Source organism: Passer montanus, unplaced genomic scaffold (assembly GCF_014805655.1).
Source record: "Passer montanus isolate IOZ18808 unplaced genomic scaffold, ASM1480565v1 scaffold22, whole genome shotgun sequence".
In the NCBI taxonomy this organism is placed as follows: domain Eukaryota; kingdom Metazoa; phylum Chordata; class Aves; order Passeriformes; family Passeridae; genus Passer; species Passer montanus.
The window spans coordinates 1,775,545-1,791,199 of NW_024366815.1; the positions used below are offsets into that span (position 1 = coordinate 1,775,545).

Here is a 15,655-nt window from a genome sequence, read left to right on the forward strand (position 1 = left end):
TAATAATTTTTGGCAACTTCCATGTTCTGTTCAATTTTACTTCTCTAATAACATTCATAACCTGGCATATGGAATACATACTGTTCTTATTATCTGGAGGCTGGATAAAGACAAAACAGAGTAAAATTGTGTCCGAAAGGAGCAGTTCAGGCAACGTGGAGAGCATAACCCGTCTGCAGGTTCATGTTTACTAATATTTGCTAATTGTAACCAAGTAACATAAATTCTAGTAGCAAGTACACAATAGACTGACAGGTGTTTATCATATGTAAAAAAAAAAAAAAAAAGCTTTTTCTTCTGATCACAGTATTTCGGATTTTTACTAACATAAAAAAATTGTATTATTAAGTAAACTGTTTACTACAAAATAGCATACATCATACCTTTCATAATTTAGATATTAGTTAAACTTTGTTCATACATTTAATATTCCTAACATCCTTTCACTGATATGTGGAAAGGAATAGTAAGGGCTTGCAGTTTTAACTTCCCTTGTCAATCAGGCCAAGGTCAGGGACCTATATACTCATGAAATTAAACAGATGAGGGAGCAAGGGAAGAGAGAAGTATTTACAATTTTAAATCCAAGGAGTGATGAGAGCAATGCTATTTTTTTCTGAGAAATTCTTGTAATTACTTTGCTTTCAACAGAAGACCAATTTCCTTACTGAAGATAGGGTACAATTTTTGTGAGAGATGGGCAAATTGAATATGCTGGCAGACTGTCTGAATTTTGCTTTCTGAAGTGCTTTTGAAGAGAAATGATGGCTTTTTCATTATGGCAATGACATTGAGGTTTTTTTGAGTATGTGTAATTACATAAATTCAAGGGCTTGTAATTATACATCTATTTATACTGAAAATTCTTCTAATTTGATTTTTTTCTATTTATATCATGATCTAATGTCTTGTTTTGATGTTTATTCCTGTTACTAAACAGATGAAAAATACAATCAAAACTCCTTCTCTGAATGCCTTTGAACTGAATATGAAAACCAAATCAAAATTATTTCCAGGACTTTTGGCTATAGCCAAAAAGTCCAACATAAAAGGAAACTTCCTGCTTGAAGGTGATGGAAAATGAGAATTTAATGCATCCCAAACTGCGGTAAAAATCTAAGTTGTCTTTCCCAGATATTCTAAGTTTGAAACAACAAAACAGTAACTGTGTGGTTGGTTCATCATTACTTTAAATCTGAAGTATTGTCAAGCATGAAAAAGAAGACTGAGAATGAAAAATACTGTAGCATTTAATGCAAATAATCTCAGTCTCAATGAATATGGCTTCTACAATACCTACAAAATTACAGAAGGTTTGATGTAGGAAATTAATAAATATCTACAAAACAAAACAAAAAAATCCTGCCATTTCCTCCAACATTTTGTACACATCTTTTGTTATTTAATACTAGAAATCTTATCACTTCATAATCTTCTCAGTCTCTTGAAAGTGTCTCTTGAACTCAAGTTACCAAGAAAAAAGAAAAAGTAGAATCATGTATGATCTATTGCATAAGTCCATTTCTTATTGCACCTACAAAAAGAATTTGTCCCTACTACTATGTATGATGAAAATTGCAACCTCTTCCTACAAAATATATGTCAATCCATAAACCCATCATGTTTATACCTATGTGGCTTTCCACTCAGACTCCGGAATTCAGATTTAATTGCTTCTCTTTAACTTATGCATTGCACTTTTTAAATCTCATAATGATCAAGTATGGTGTATATATTTTTTAGACATACTCAATTTTAAGACAGTAATATTATAGTTTATATTGTACTGGTGTAAATGATGGGCAAATAAAAAAGTTAAGAGCAATAGAAATTACTTACTTGTATTGTTTTGCAGATATAGGAGGATTCAGTTTATTGGTTGATTAAGAATAGGGTTGCACTTAAACATGGCATGGTAACTAAAAAAATACTATCAAAAGTATGAAAACATATACAAAGCACAACACAAGAAATGCAATGGAGGAAGCAAAATGGCTGGGTATAAATTACTTTAATTACATTGGAAACATATAAAAATATGGTGAAAGAAAATAATAAATTAAAAACTTATTGATCAGTACACAAAACACAGGAAAAACTGTTTGCTGCAACGGAAGATTAGTGTTAAACACTAAAATGCCTGAATCAAATCAGATAAACAAGTTCACTGGATTAAAAAGGAAAATAGGATCAGTATGGATTGGGATTTCTCACCTAAGTAGGAAAGCACAGGATTTTTAAGACTATAATACTGCCAGGAGACCTAGGATGGTGACTGTGCCTGTGACATACTGTGGGAGACCAAGAAACCCAAGAGCAAGAAGCAAACAATGATGTAAACCAGGTAAATTACACAGGGGTGCATTGCAAGGTAAGAGTTTACAATATTAAAATGGATTACTTCAGTGACTCCAGTCAGGAAACCCACAAGCAGAGAAAAAGCTCTTGAGTCAGTCCTCAGCAAAGTACAGGACATGATCCAAGTTTATATCATTAAGGATCTAATCTGCAACTGTGTCCATCATATTCTTTACTTCATGTCCAACACAAATCTAGGGTTTAACTTTAAGAAAAAAATTAATCGAATGAGTGGCCTTGTTAAAATATTTTGGCTTATGAGTGTCATCAAGACTTTTCAGAGGCACCATGAGAGGCTGTCAGGAAAAGAAAAAAAAAAACAAACCAGAAGGAGCTTTCCTTACAGAAGATATATTGGAAAATCTTTTTCAAATGCATGTAACAGTAGAAAATCTGTAAGAGAATAACAAAATTAACTATTGCAAATTGCCAAAATTAAATGAAAATTACTGAGTAGTTTTGAAGGGACACACCTCCAAAGTCATTAAATTATTATTGTTGATGTGCAACCCATCTCAGTTGCAGCATTTTCTAAAGCAGATGTACATGCCTAGGTGCCCCTCCTTTAGCCCTAAATGTAAGATAAGTACTAGCTCTTTTCCCCACTCATTTGCAGTCTGACAGCATTGCAAATTACTTCAGTTCACCGTGGGAAAAGCTGCAGAACAGAACAGCCAGAGCAACACAAGATAAGCAAATATTAAATGCCAACTAAACAGACAATTCATTAAAATTATTTCAGCAGTATCTTAGAAAAGTAACAAATCATGCAAAAAGAAAAAATACTGAGTCAGTGGCATCCTGAGATTTACTTTTCTTATTCTCTCACAATTGCTGTTTTTTCTGCTGGTTTAATTGGTACAACTTAATGGACTCTATGAACTTAAAGGTTGTTTCCAAAGAAAATTAGTCTATGAATCTATTACTTTAACACTGTGCCTCTTGCTTAACTAGTAAAATCAATTCAACAGCATTGCAATTTTTTTTGGCATCAATACCAAAATTTGGATTGTATCACCCATCCCAAGATTTCTGAGAGGGACAGTTTAACAAGTAACTTATAAATGTGAAGTAATGTACAGAATGGAATACAAGGAATTTAAGAGAGAAGGAAGATGAACACAAAAAAATGCAAGTATTTTTTAATTATGCAAAAGAATGGAAAAAATCTGATAAATATAAGTATATATACAAAGAATACAGAATTATTCTTTATAGATGCTATCAAGAAGCCACAATAATAACTAATAATATATTTGCAAAATGTTATTATTCTACTAAATAGAGATTTTTCATACCAGAGGAAACTGACTATTTTATATTTAAACATCTTCCAAAAATAGGCGTACTTTTTGTGAGGTTTTTTCTTCTTTTTTTAAACCAAACAGGGCAATTGGCTGCATTGTTTCAAAGTGACTTATGGTGATTTTAAACAGATGAAAATTCAGACTTATAAATTTAGACTATCTTCTAATAATACTCCCAGTTAGGAGAAAAGGAATGAAGGAGCAGAACTTATGTACAAATTTTACACTCAGTGATCCTGGTATCAATTCTGGTAATTCTTCCATTAATAGCAAAGGTTTTAATCATACCCCCTCAAGACCCACAGAGTTTTTCAAAAAACATGACCACAAACCTGAAGTTTTACCAAAAAAATTTTACTTTTTCTGAAGCAATAGAGTTCTGAAGCAACTCTATTGCTTCAGAAAAAGTAAAATTCCCAGCATATTTAAATAGTACTCAGTAAAAATTGGTTATATTAGATCCTATGCAAACTAAAAATCCTCAGTAAATACTGCGATTAGAAAGAGACAGCAAATCAGTGTGATCAGTAGATGATTTATACTTAGGAAAGTCCCAAAATCTAAAGGAACAGATTTCATGGCAAGGGAACCACTAGAGAGTCCTAAGAACAGGAATCAGTCTTGACTATCTCGAAGGACTGGATGGTTGAACTCAATGAATTGTAATCAATGGCTTGATGCCCAAATGGAGCCCAGTGACAAGTGGTGTCCCTCAGGGGCCAGTGTTGGGACCAGCATTGTTCAATATCTTGGTTGGTGATAGGGACAGGGGGATGGAGGGCACCCTCAGCAAGTTCACTGATGACACCGAGCTGTGTGAGCTGTGTGGTGTGGTCCCCTCTGGAGGGAAGGGAGCCATCCAGAGGGACTGGACATGTACAAGACAGGCCTGAGAGGTGAGTCTGTGTGAACCTTGAGAGGTTCAACAAGGCCAAGTGCAAGGTCCTGCACCTGGGTCACGGCGATTCCCCAGCACAAACAGCGGCTGGGAGGAGAATGGATTGACAGCAGACCTATGGAGGAAGACTTGTGGCTCTAAGTGCATGAGGAGTTCAACACAACCCAGTGACGTGTGCTTGCAAACCCAGAAAGTCATCTGTGTCTGCTGAAGAATGATGTGGCCAGAAGATAAGGAAAGTGGTTCTCCTCCTCTACTGGTCTTGTGAGACCCCACCTGGAATGGTGCATTGAGCTGTCCAAGGACACAGACCTGTTGGAGCCAAGCTGAGAGAGTCAGGGATATTCAGCCTGGAGAAGAGAAGGCTCTGGGGAGACGTGGGAGAGGCTTCCAACATATAAAAGGTGAGAAGATTAAGAGGGACTTTTTATGTGGGCATATAGTGAGAGGACAAGGGGGAGTGTCGTTAAAACTGAAAGTGTACATTTATATTACACATTAGGGAGAATTCTTTACTGGGAGGGTCATCAGGCATTGGAACAGGTTGCCCAGAGAAGCTGTGGATGCCCTGTTCCTGAAGCTGTTCAAGGCTAGGTTGGAAGAGGCTTTGAGAAATCTGGTCTAGTGAAAAGTATCCCTCCCCATACAGGGGGTTGATACTAGGTGATATTTAAGGTCCCTTCCAAAATAAACTATTCTATGATTCTGTGATAATAAGGTGGACCCCATGTCATTGTAGGTCCTTTCCAACCGAGTTATTCAATAAAAAAAGTTGCAGAACTTGAAGCAGAGTTATGTTTACATTTTTGACATTGAAACACAGTTCTGTTTACATTTTTGGCAAATATTTGCAGGCCACTAGCATCCTATCCAATTCCTTTCTTCAAGGAGACATCTTCATATAGGAGACATGTACTGCAGACATACCAAGGAAAGGAAATTTAGAGGGAATTTTTACCTGAAATTTAGTAATCAAAGACATTAACACTGCTGCATGGGAAAGCTGAGTTGAACACTACTATGGAAAAAAATTGCAGCATTAGAAAACAGATTAGAATATTTATTTTAAAAAATCCTGCCAGACCTGTTTCTGAAATTGTCAAAATGCCAGCAAATAGATGGGAAATTTAAACAGAACCTTTTTAAGAAAATGTGATGCAGCAGAGTCATGTACATATGCCAGATTATATTAAAGGTTTATGAGTGGCACACATAGTCAGTAAAACAGGAACTTATGTATCTAATATCTGTTATTCCAGCAGACCTAATACTTGTTATAACCAGTCTAAGTTTCTGCCATAGCCAAAATTGAAGTCAGATATTTAAAAGGAGTTTTAGAGGGAAAAGCATGTGTTTGACTTGCAGAAGTAGGATAAGTGTCACTTGTGTCTAGTACAGTACAAAATATGCATGCAATTAGGTTTTTTTTTTCTGCTGTTTCTGGTGACGCTTGCATATTATATTTTCAGAAGACTCAAATGTTATATAATTTGAAAATTCTTGGACAAAGTTCCAGGGCAACATTTATCTTGTGCCCAGTGTAGGACCTGTAAAATACACTTAATATCATATGCTAAGGAATTCAGTAGGCTTGAAACCCACAATCCTGAACACTTAAGATCATATCAGACACCTGACTAAAGGGATGACTAGATGAAAAGTGTCTGCTGTCTTAACTGTGATTCTGGCTATCCAAACACCACATCTCTCTGTTAAATAGGGTGTTTGTAACCGCAACTCTTAGAAGTTGTATTACCTCAAAGAGGAATCCCCTGGGAGAAACAATGTGATAACAGCAAGAACCTCTAGTCCAATCTCACAAGCAGCAGTGTATAAGACATGCAAGTTGACTGCACTTTGTATCTGAGCTCTGCTCTATAACCAAGAGAACACTCACAGATTTAATTTCCACTTTGAAAATCACATTAGCAAATACAATTTTCTTGGTAACTACATACTCAGTGGACACTGAAAAGGAAAAAAATCCAACTACTTGTACCTATAATGAAGATGAAACCAAATGTATGTACTAAGAAAGAAACCGAAACCTACTAACAAAAAATCCCTCTCTTTAATACCAATGCTGTAAGAATTAGAATGGAGGACAGTTATATCAGTGTTCATATGGGCTACAGAAATCAAAGACATATCTTGGTATTACTGATTTCAGTTTAAAAAATACTCTATCAAATAAAAAGCCAAAAAACCCAAAAATACCCAAAAAACCAAACAAAAAACAAATCAAACCAAACCAAAAAAGCCCCTCAAAAAACCCAAGAAGAATACAAAAATAACAGAAGGAATTCACACAGAAATTTTAATACAATGTTAAAAATACAAGGAAAGGTGTGGACAAAAACACCATACAAAAGAAAAAAAAAGTCCTGGACTCCATAACTTAGAAAGGAGATAACAATGTGGGCTTACAAAACAACAAACAATGCAGTGAAAATATACTGGGCTGCTATGACTCAGAAACTGTAAATATCAAAGTGCAAAAAAAAATGCTAGAAGTCATCACTGCAGTGCTTGTCATGTTTACTATCAGGCTGAACATGGAGCTATTCAGATACCTCATTATCAGAACTCTTAAGACTGTGAACTAACCTGTCTATCAGGATATGCAATTAACATCACTCAATATCTCAAAAGTCTCTTGCTTCCCCTTACAATATATCCAAGGTTCTCACTGCGTTCTCAACAGATGTGATCGTATCCTCTCCCTAAAATTTTTATCCTGAATTTTACCTATTTTCTATTTTGTACTTGCTCAGGAAATATCCATCAAATACTGACTATTCAAAAGACACTGTCACCTACGTGTGTCACTGTCAATCTATAAGCCTCTCTGTATTTTTTTCCTTCTTGTTCTCCTTAACTCAAAAGTATTGTTCACCACTTCTTCATTTTCTCCATTGCCCTCAACTGAGCAGAGTCTCTGCATGTAAATCAAGCCTCACAAGCAGCAAGAACCTAATATGAAATTTTCTGTATTAAGATGATTATTCTGTAAATGCAATATTCTTGCCTTTTTCTCTGTAGAATGGGTTATGAACCCCAACCACAGGCTGAATATAAGAAAAATATCTTCATTTTTCTTTGATCCAGTGCAGCCATTTCTGTGCTTTTGTGCCTTAAAGCACTTAAATACCTTTTCCTAAGGAAGCTGAACAGTTTTATGTTAGCAACCCTGTGTCTCAATATAAATCCTAAGCAACAAGCACTGAAATAATCACCTTCTTGGACGTGGGCCTGTTAATACCCTTAAAAAACAGAACTGGTAATCCAAATTATCCTCTGTGTGTTTTTCTCTGGCTCAAGAGGGCTGAATATTATTACTTCTGAAGAACACAATATCTCTCAGAGGAAGCATCACCGGTATTTGCTCAGTTTTACTAAGTTGCAGGCTCGAAATGGGGACAGCAAAGAATGTTAGCAAATCAGTTGAATTTTTCTCATTTTTTCTATTAATAATTTTCTGGACTTGATTCTATCACTTCTGAAACATTAAACTGAAAATAGTACTTCAAATAAAAGTAATAGTGGAAAAGTTGCATGTTTTATATTGTTTCAATCAATAATCTGCAAAAGTGCACAACACTTAGCAAGAGATCAAAAAGCCCAACAGGCACTGAGGCCTCCCCAGATATCTCCTTTTTAAACTATCTGAAAATGAACTTATAAGGTGGCATGCCATGCATTGTTGGCAAGTCTTACCAGCTTTAAAAGGTAATTAGACCAAACTACTTTGATTCTGAAATGAAACACCTTCCCTATTTATAGACAGAGGACAGTTGTGAGCACTATACTTCACTTTCCTTCAGTGCAGAGCTACAACTTCACAGTTCTGTACATCTGCACCAGTTTCCTTGCTCCCTGAGCTAGAACGTGGACAGGCATGGGAGGAGGCATTTTACTACTGGTCCCTGCTTGAAGTAATTTGTTGTCTTCTGAAAGATGAAGCGAGCCATAAGGGAGCTCCCTTAAGCACTGCCTAGCTTGCATGCTGCTTTTGGATCACAGGAAGCTTCAAGGCAACATGATTAACTACTGCTGGTGTGTCTGAGGCTGGAAATGCAAGATGTGTCTTGGGGTGTGTATTCTATTGCCATCTGTTAGAGGTGGTGCAGTCATCTCATGTTAATTGGGCCACCTGTTAAAACCAGTGGGGCAGTTTGCTTTATCTCTTTCACAACCAATCCTCCCTCCAGGGAGATCTCTTCTGAGGGCCATTAAATGTCACCGCATGACTGATAAAATTACATCAACCCACTGGGAGATGCTCCGCCCAGATGGAGGAGCCAAGCATTCCTACCTGGATATAATCTGAGCCTGGAATACCACAGGCAGACTTTTCACACTGGATTCCCAGAGGAGCAGCTTTCTTTTCCATTGGATTCCCTGAGGAAGACCAGGCCCATCTACACCACCATTGGACCTCCAGAGGAAAACTGCACTCTTCTACAGGATCACTGCTTCAACAGAACCACGTTTGTCACTGCAAGAGGATTGCAGCCAGCATTTAATCAGACTGCCACCAACACCCTGACCAACAGGGTGTCAGGTCATACTCTGACTCTGTTGTTTTGTATTACTACATTTCTCTTTATCCTAATAAAGAACTGTTACTCCTACTCCCATATCATTGTCTGAGATCATCTTAATAATTCAGAGGGAGGGGGTTTACATTTTCCACTTGCAGAGAGGCTCCTGCCTTCCTTAGCAGACACCTGTCTTTTCAAACCAAGACATGCTGTGAAATGTCAAGGACTACATGAACTCCAAGGTAGTGATAACAGTCTTACAATTGAAGTTTTGGGTTGATTCTATGTTTAAGTTTAAACTGGGTAGTAAATTGAAAATCAGTATGTAAACCATACATACTTACATAAAAACACATCCACAGTGAGCTTATTTTAAAGAGTATCCATAGATGTTAAAGCCTATGGCTTTTTTTCCATTTGCTTATTTTTTGTATACAAAACACAAGTAAAATAAATACTAATGCAGCAAATGATAAAAAATGCAGTCAAGTATGCAGAGGAATACAAGTATGTTGATATAAACACTTTGCATCATTTTCCATAGGAAAAAAAATAGGGGAAGCAATTTGCAAAAGAATGAGATACTCTTGCTTAGTTGTTAGTGTCTTTGATTTCTGTTAGAATTACCTTTCTCTTGCTACTTATTGCTGCAGTGACACAAAGATATTTACTACAAATACATTCAGTTGTTCACAGGTAGCTGCTGTTGTTGACAGTCTTTGACGTAAAACTGATGGGCAACAGCATATTGCTGTATGTGCTTTTAAAAGAAAACCACACATCAGATAATTAATATACCCACCATAGCATCTGTATTTCATACTTGAATAAATATGTTCCAAGGCTGAGTGTTTCACTCATCCAAACCTATTCAGAAAGTGATTTATAGCAAGTTACCCTTATGAGAAATTTAACTCTAAAACATGTAGATCAGAAGTATAAAGGTAAATTATAAAACAAAAGCATAGAAAAAGAAAGCATCCAACATACAGATTTAAATATGACTAATGTACAGTAGTCCAAATTCAAAATATTACAATGCAGTGCAGAAATAATCTATACAAACTATTCTGATAAACATATAATCTCATAAAAGCAATGGAATTAATGTTCCATAATCTGTGGAGATATAATTCACAAGAATTCAATTTGAGAAGGTCACTGGTCTAAATTAGAGGTATTTATTATTTATTTCAGTTAAAACTACAGTTCTCTGTTCAGTCTTTTGACAACAGCAACCTAAACACCTGAGGTCTTCCATATCCTCTTTTTTTTTCCTGGGTTTCATTGTCAATATGTGACAAATGTCAATATTTTGATTTTGTAAACTGTTCTTGTATTTTACAGCACTGTCAATAGCTATATAAGATGAAAGAGGAAGAAAAATCAGACATGATTAGAGTATTGTAAGTCTAGTTCTGGTTTCCCCCATATTCATACTATAGAATTAAACTGACTTCACATTAATATTTTTCCAATGTCTACTTCTGAATTAATGTCTGGATTTGATCAAACAAATTATATGTCCATCGTACGTTATATTTAGAATAGATGGACCAAAGTTACACCAGTAATTTAAAATTGAATGAGAAAATGGTATTTGCCAGCATTTCACATGGAAGAACAGATATCTACCAAACAAGTTGGAACACCTGGACATGTGGCTGTGAGCCATGCACAGATGGCCGACTGGAAATCAACAGCTTCAGAAATATCTTAAACTTGTTATGCATTCATGGATCACTTGCACAGCACATGCACAGGGAAGATGACATGTCCTGGATTCACCTAATGCACTCCATGAGCCAGGAAAGGCTGATCTGCCTCTTTGTCCACAAACAAAACAACTGGGGAGGCTGCTGCTGCTATCACAATTGTTCAGGACTGCAGATTATCCAAGAAAACAGCAGGGTAGTAGATAACCTGCAGTAATTTACTGGAACACTGTTAAACTAGTTAGTTGGTTTAAAGGAAAGAAAAGAAAATGTTGGATTCTATTTATTGCTTTCTGAATTAGTTATTACTGATTACTTACTTTAGTCAAGGTCATTCATATTAGTGAGGTCTAACAGAGGGAGGGCCAAGAGAAAATAAGGATAGATTTACTTGTGAAAATTAGGAAAAATGGAAGAAGGGGAAAAAGTTGGAGATGTAGGTAATATATTAAGAAAAGTATTCAACTCTGTACCTGACATGAAAATTAAAAGTAAAAAATTAATAATAAAAGAAGAAATAGGAATTAGAAGGGCAAGTTTCCTTGTCCTTTAACTTTGCAAATTAATATTCTGGTTTTCATCACAATGCAGTTTTCTCCCAGAACTTATGCTGCAGTCTTTTATGTCAACATCTGCATGTATTCTAAAACTTTGATGTTGTTTTGTTCTTAAATATATAAGCATTAAATATTTAAAGTATTGAATATGCTCTCATCTCTAACTTTTCTATTGTGCATTTTACATAGTTAAGAAGGCTGACATCATATTGAACTCACAGAAGCAGCCAAGTCTTCACTGTCCTCTTGCTTCATTTATTCCCCTGATGTTCTGATAGAAATATCTCATTAGGAAAGTGGCTACTCTCAGAAATGAAGCAATAAAATCAGGTCAATTTCAAGATTTCTATAATGGCTTTAAACATGCTGCAAAAAGCGTGAACTCACTTTGATAAGAGGTATCTTATAGGCAGAAATTTTCTGTAACTTTGATGAAATGGTAAAGTCAATAATTTTGAGAAAACCACCCAGTTATTTTAAACAATCTGATATAAAAAATAATGAAATGCAGGAGCACTAATAAATAGGACTGGGATGGAAGGAAAGAATAATCAAAATTAACAAAATCCACTGGCTTCGGCCAGAGGTTTAGATTAACCTAAAGGTAAAACCCAAGCACTAAGAAAGAAAACACATACAAGGTAATGTTAGAAATCAACCCATTACCATAATCATACATTTAATTTCATGCTTTGTGCCAGATGCTCCATTCTCATGACAGCGGACAAGTATTAGTATTGACAAAGGTTCATCTGGCATTGTCTGCAGATGAACTAAAACTGATTTTCTTTTTTTTTTTTTATAATGGACATGTAACACAAGAGATACTTTAAAAACATAAGGGTTGATAGATGCAGATTAATAATTAAAACTTAGGACTAATTAACAAAGACATTAAATCACATTTGGTGTTACACAACAATACAAGAAGAACAATAAACTCCAGAGACTCTGCCAAACCATGTCATATGTAGTTGCTCCTTCATTCTTTTTTTTTAATGAAAATTCAACTAATCTGTAATATTCTATTTTGCATTAGAAAAAGCAAAAAATATTTTAATGCTTAAACAGAAAAAGTTTAACTTCTTTTAATACAAAAAACTGGAATGAAATAATATGTCTATACTGGAGGTTTACTTTAGTAACAAATGCATCAACATTTACTGCTAAAGAACACTGTGCTGAAAACTGTTGGCAACTACTCCACATCCCAGAGTGCTATAAACTTTATGTCTTATCCCTGTGATTTTAATGTTCTTTTATATTGGTATATTTTTGTGTGAATTTTCAACAAAGATAAAAGAGACTCCAGAGTTCATCATAATTTAATTATCTCTTCCACATTCATAGCTCACGAAAAAACTTTTCTATCATTTAGTTTATAAAGATTTTACTTACACAAACGGAGTCTTTTAATCCATCTAACTGAGAAATGCATTCACTTCTTAGAATACTCCAAGTCTGATATTTATACCAGGCATACTGCCGTTATGCTTTTACTTGTGCATATCTCCCTCACTCTTGAGGGACACTTGCAAAGTGAAGAACTGACAGATCTTGATCCTGCTAAGGTCACAGGGACTTAGCTATATTATAGCTTTGCTTAATCCTCATTGGTTTTGCCTACTGAGCACAAGGCTGTTTCCCTGACAACACAACAGCAGTTACCACAGTACCCAGAAACACATATGATGTCCAGGTTTAAGGTATATCCCACCTGAAAATATATTATTTAATGCTATTTTCTATGGGTCATTGTGGGGAAAAAAATAAAAACTGTGAAGATCTTCCAGACACTCTTACTTCTGTTAAGCTTGTTACTATTACTTACTTCAAGGACATTCCCTAAGCAGATTGAAACCTTCTGAAACTCAGTTCTTGAATTAGTGAGTGCACGGAGCAAAAGTCAAGAAGTAAGAAGCCATGGAATGTAAGGGAATTACTGAATGTTTATATAAATTCATATCAAGTGCGAAACACAACATGAGAGAAAGCAAAAAATTACCACTTCAAAATTTAAAAAGAGGGCAACAATTGCTAGCATAGAAAGGGAGGGACAACCTGGGGTATAAAGTGAGAAGTTTGGGAACAAGTTTAAAGGTGGATATAGAAATGAGATGGTGAGACACTACACACTGCAGCAATATTTTACATAAATACATATGGACGATGGCTATGTTTTTCAGTTTGAGAAAAGGATTTTACAATAATTAAGATAAAATGTGAACAAAGAGAAAACAAATGCATCAGATCTGTAGCTAAATATGGAAGCTGTGATTCTAGAAATATTCTTTGGTGACTAACAGAAAAAAATCCCCACTGAGACAGTAAATCTAGCTAGACAATTTCTTGCACTTTACCAAAAGCATGCAGTACTGCAACACATAGAATAGGTCCCATATAAAATTACTTCATTGGTTTAAATTTGTTCAAACAATGCTGACAGGGTAAGTTTCTGGTGGTAGATGACTTACCTGGCCACATATCAACTAATTTAATATGAAAGCAAAATGCTTTTTTTTCTTTTCTTGTGTGCACTAGCTAATGTAACAGAAATGCACTATGCGATCATGTGTGCTCTAACTCAACTTGCACCAGGTTAATTGAGTACTAATAAATGAAATTTTATGTAAGAAATGCTCACTGACAGGTGTCTGAGTCATTCTAGCTGAGAGGAAGCGAGACTGAAGAGAGGAAAGAAGCAGACAGTAGCTTGACCTCATGGTTAATGGAGGAATGTCCGAGCCTGAGTCAGGCATTGCAATGGACTTTCCAGTAAAAAACATTTAGAAGACAAGGATTTGATCAATTGACAAAACAGCAGTTTGTTTCTAAGCAACACAGGTCACCAAGAATACATCACTCTACTCATATAATTGTTTTTCTATTGAATATAGTTGTACATCAGTTTTTAATTTTCTTTTTCAAATACTTCAAATGTACAAGCTTACGTGACAAAAAAGATCAGGCTAGCACAACTATGAGGGCAATTTGCCATGACACTGACCTTCTATTTAAGGAACGGTGGCTTAAAATGTGAAGAATATTATTGTGGGGTTTAGGGGGGTCTTTTTGCTTTGCTTAGTTTGTTTTGTTTTTAAATTCCCAACAAACAATGATGAAGAGTTCAATCTGACTGGCCCACATTTGTCAATTTAGCCCTGGGAAGTTGGAAAAACTATGAATTCGATTGCTTTCAGAAAAAGAAAGCAGAATGTATAATTTAACTTGTTTTCCAACAGACTACATACTAAATAAACAAATAAATAAATAAATACATAACTAAAAAGTAAACTGGTACCATTGAAAGAATGCAGTAAGAGAGACAATACCAATTTTCTTAAATGCTAAGATAGTACAGTGATCAGCAAGATCTAGCAGGCAGAGTAGCATAACCACAGTTAATTGAAGAACATTTGTTGAATACCATTTGTACTTTAGTCTTCTTGTGGTTCATGTTTTTAAGTAAAATTGTGAAAATCTATTTTGAATAAAATAATGCTTGTACAAAATTATTAGTAATTATTTGCTCATTTCAGTTCTGAGAAAGCTGTTATTTACGCAGGTGATTGAACCACACAAAATGGGCACATTGAAAATATAATGAAACTAAGGAGCTTTTGGAAAATGACAGACTGAATTATTTTTAAGAAGAGTGTTCAGCCTGTAAAGAGTGTGAGCAGTTTGCATTATCAATGCTCCGTGAAATCACTGTTATAAAATATTTTACACATTTAAAAAATAATGTTAATATACAACCAAACCATTAATTAGGCATTTTAAGCCCTAATGATGAAGAAGTTTCAGGTAGGAGTTAGACTTTTATAAGAAATACAACTAATTTAGAAAGAAAGCTAACAGTATTAGACAAAGTACTTACGGCAAACCCCCAGAGTTAATTCTTACAAAATTCTTTGAAAGAGGTGACAGTTGCAAACACAGTTGTGCTGACATAAGGTATTTTACGTCTGTACAAATGAAAAGAAAAGGACTATAGTTAGGAAAGGAAGCTAATTTTCACAACTACCTTAAAACGTAATTAATTACTTAATTTTCATAAGTGCTTTTTCAGTTGCAAAACACAGAAATAACTGCAAATGCTTAAAAAACAATAATGACTGATATGACAAATCTAAACTTAAAATTCTTTTAAAGTAATTAATAATGAATAAATGACAAAAATTTCAAGTTTATTCCTTTTGGAAGAATACTGGGCAGGATAAAAGCAAAGCTAAAGCAACATAGGCCTTCCTACAACAGAAGAAGGAATAAGAAA

The 15,655-nt window shown here is 35.1% G+C and overlaps 1 protein-coding gene across 6 annotated transcripts in view; it reads right to left on the minus strand.

Moving 5' to 3' along the window:
- The window catches only part of PRLR (prolactin receptor), a 157,365-nt gene that overhangs the window by 118,675 nt on the left and 23,035 nt on the right, over window positions 1–15,655 (minus strand). For all 6 annotated transcript variants that reach the window (XM_039709843.1, XM_039709840.1, XM_039709839.1 and 3 more), the window contains one exon: window positions 15,260–15,347. The gene's annotated coding sequence lies outside the window, so the exon portion shown is untranslated. The remainder of the gene's footprint in view (window positions 1–15,259; window positions 15,348–15,655) is intronic.